General features: G+C 35.2%; 1 long non-coding RNA gene across 1 annotated transcript; it reads left to right on the top strand.

Annotated features, from left to right (window-relative positions):
* Positions 1 to 344: 344 nt before the first annotated feature.
* On the top strand, positions 345 to 2,563 carry LOC129874646 (uncharacterized). The gene is made up of 3 exons (XR_008762934.1): positions 345 to 590; positions 1,486 to 1,527; positions 2,349 to 2,563. It is a non-coding gene; the product is annotated as an uncharacterized LOC129874646 (long non-coding RNA).
* Positions 2,564 to 3,448: the final 885 nt, after the last annotated feature.

Here is a 3,448-nt window from a genome sequence, read left to right as displayed (position 1 = left end):
AAAGGACATGATTTGTTGTAGATGCCAAGTTATATGAATAATTTATGTGTAGTAAAATACATCTCAAGAAGGACCCTTAAGCCAAATCAAAATAGAAGCCATCAAATATGTTTTTCTTAAAGTTACGTTTCGGGTAAGCTGACTTCGGAAGGCCATAACCTCTTTATAATTTGAGAATTTGGGAAAACTCTCAACATGAAAGTTGTAGATAATTGAAATATCTTTCCAACCATAAGTCGTGGGACGAAATGTGATATCGGAGTAATAAGATATAGACGTTTTAAGTCTGACAGGCCAAACTAAATAGTGAATTCGGCCCAACCCATTCTAATTCGGGTCAGGCCCAATACCCACGAAATTAAATCTGATTTTTTGTAACTATTCCTTCATACTTTAGATCAACATAATTCTGGAAATTTCCAGAGAGAGAGAGAAAGGGAGTTCTTGAGAGAAATCCCAAATCCGACCAAAATTCAAGTCCCGAAATCCGAAGCTCATGAAGAGAAAATTGTTGTACGTCGCGTTGGCTTCAATTTGAGCTAGAAATCAGCCAATAAGGAGAAGATTTTATGTGGTGCTGCAAATTTAAGGTAATATTAAAGTCTCCTTTTCATTGTTAACAAGTTTAGTTAGAGTTTTAACGGATTAGAACGGAGAAAATAGTATTATAAACTAGTTTGGTGATTTGTTGAGAGTTATGGGTTAAAGGGTTGTTTTAGGTAGATTAAATAGATGGAATTATCTTAGTGATGATGTATAATAATGGTTGATATTGTTTTGATGTTGTTGATGAGTTGTTGTTCTTGAATTTGGAGGAAAAAGGTGTATGAAGATTGTGAATGTTCAAACCCGTTTTTGGAATTGAGTAGCTGGTAGTAATTTTGGAATATCTCATTGTGTAGACCTTCGATTTTAGATATTAAACATGTTTTGGAAAGCTAATACACGTACCTACAACTCTTATGTTTATGTCTTAGTCTATATCTGCTGTTATTAGGTCGAAAACTGAGCATGAATCATAAGACAAATTCTGTCCAGATTCTGGATTGAAAAATCCTTCATGTATAGCTGTTCGTATTTTGATGATATCTCTATGTAAAAAATAATTTTTGAGTTGATTTCTTTTGCATTGGAAACTTAAGACAGAGATCTAAATGTTTCATGAAGGTCATAAAGTCCAGTTTTACCGTTTTCATTTTCAAAATTTAGATACAACGTGAGGTACTTGACTTTCCGAATTTACTGCTTTGGTAACATGAGTCGGGTGGAAATATTCTAGGCTTATTGTCAATAATAAATCTTATTTTGTGTCAATATTTTGGATTGTTGATGTTGATTGATGATTATATGGCTGGTTTGAAAGTGGGAAAAGTGAGCGGTATAGGGGAGGTGTTGTCCAATTTTTTTTAGAAATAACCTACTAACGATAGACTACGTTTTATTCTTGTCCATAGCTTAACCATAGTGCTTAACGTTTTAATATAGGTTGAGACAATATTGGACAACATATACGTATAAACGCTAAAGGTATGTAAAGTTAATATTTTCTTCTTTTGGCATGATCCATATGAAACGAACGAATGACGTATGCTTAAATTCCAAAGAAACTCTTATTCGTAGATATACTCGGATGGCTACCGTTTTTGATTTTCAAAATTTATATTGTTATGTCTTGACTCATGTGTATGATTCCAGCCATCCTAGTTGGTATAATTCATGTTGTGGTATAATTCATATTTTAGTATAATCCATAATTGGTGTGATTAATAATGACTATTGTCTTGGTTTTCAAATGATGGACTATTTTGCTTATTCTATTAAGTCTCCGATAATGATCAAATTTCACAAGATTGCTAATGATACCTTATTCGTGCATATTGTTATGGTATTATTCACCGAGTCCTACGATAGGCCGGGTATGTTATCATGTATGGATTCTACTACATTATTCACCGAGTCCCTTACTAGAGGGCCGGGTACGTGATATGATAATATGATATTATGATGATATGACGATATGATTATGGCACCGAGTCCTATAATAGGCCGGGTACGGTATCAGTGTACACTACTCTATTCACCGAGTCCCTTGCTAAAGGGCCGGGTATGATATATATATACATATAACGATATATTGATATAATTGTGACACCGAGTTCCCTAACGGGCCGGGTATGATATATGATGATGATATGCATGTATTCATTTCATAAGACACAGGTACAGTGATTAGCTCCTGAATCTTTATTGCAGATGTGATCTCCTTTACGGTATTTTATGCTTTATATACTCGGTACATAGTTCGTACTGACCCCCTTTCTTCGGGGGGCTGCATTTCATGCTTGCAGGTACAGATACTCATTTCGGAGAGCCGTCAGCTTAGGATTCTACTCAATGAGTTTGAAGTGCTCCATTATCTCGGAGCCCAAACTTTGGGTACTAATCCTTATAATGTATATATTTGTGTATTTAGGGGTACGACGGGGCCCTGTCCCGTCATATGCTATTGTTAATCCTCTTAGAGGTCTGTAGACACATGAGTGGGTTATATGTAGATGTTGTCTGGTGTACTAGTATGGCTTATGTTTTTGGATATTTACATTCGGAGTGAAAGCCTTGTCGGCTTACGTATTATGTTATGTTATTTTTGACAATTAAGACTCCCCAAGAAATAGCTAATTTTGGTATATATATAAGTGACCGTTTGAGACAATGTGCTACCCATATAAATTCTATATCGTGTTTAATTGTCGATTGAAAATAGATAATATGTGTGTATACGAGTGTCCAATTCGGACACTAGTCACGGCCTACGGGGCTAGGTCGTGACAATTATTCTTAGTCAAAGCTTGTCAATGAGCCTACAAATAGTAAAAGGAATGATTATAGATCGCCTTCTTTTGAATATCTTGGATAAAAGGCACTCTTGATGCTCGTACAACATAGATTATGAACTTTAGTAAGCGGAAAGTGCTTTGAGGCAGGGTGATTATCGATTTTGGGTATTAAAGATGAGTGAATTATTGGTTCTCCAAAAGCACAGGGTTGATCGAACAGTAACTAAACTTTTTCTTCCAAGGCACATGGTTTATCGAACCAGTTCTTTCAACACTACACTAAATGAAAAATTGACTGAAATGACAGTCATCTGTGCCATTTACCAGTATGTCATGGATCAACTACATACGAACTATGATCTTGAGTATGCATGCATGGAAAAGGAAAATACAATGCCTCAAAGATGAGCTTGCATAAATCAAGGTTGCCTTTGAAACTGAGATGCCTACTAAATTTTGGTAATCTAAAAGGTGATTTAAGCTGATCAAGAAGCATTCTCCCCCTCATGTCATGTTTCATCTTTTCTTATTACCTAGTCACTTTAGCCTTTGACTTTCCAACATTAATTCTTTTATCACAAGTGCTTGCTTCTATTTTTAATTCTGATTAC

This window comes from Solanum dulcamara, chromosome 11 (assembly GCF_947179165.1).
Source record: "Solanum dulcamara chromosome 11, daSolDulc1.2, whole genome shotgun sequence".
Classification (NCBI taxonomy): domain Eukaryota; kingdom Viridiplantae; phylum Streptophyta; class Magnoliopsida; order Solanales; family Solanaceae; genus Solanum; species Solanum dulcamara.
The sequence above is the reverse complement of the archived record's forward strand: the minus strand, read 5'-3'. Positions and strand labels throughout refer to the sequence as shown.